Here is a 328-nt window from a genome sequence, read left to right as displayed (position 1 = left end):
GGGTTAACTACACTCATTTGCCCAATCTTCCCAAAAATGTTATTAACTACAGCTTCCTTAAATGCTCTGAACCTATATATCAATGCTATATAAAAACTATTTGTCATTATGACCACTGCAAGAATCAATAACAATTAACTACTGCAAGATATCAATGTGAACTGGAATTACAATACTTCTACAAACAAGCCATAACAGGAAAACAATAGAGCAAACACCACCCTATAACATCCCTATAAAAACACCTATTCATATTACTTTACTCACCAAAGCCCATCAGTAACAGAAACAAATACTACAAAAAATAAAAACATGAAAATAATTTGAA

Source organism: Penaeus monodon, chromosome 29 (assembly GCF_015228065.2).
Source record: "Penaeus monodon isolate SGIC_2016 chromosome 29, NSTDA_Pmon_1, whole genome shotgun sequence".
NCBI classification, from domain to species: Eukaryota; Metazoa; Arthropoda; class Malacostraca; order Decapoda; family Penaeidae; genus Penaeus; species Penaeus monodon.
The sequence above is the reverse complement of the archived record's forward strand: the minus strand, read 5'-3'. Positions refer to the sequence as shown.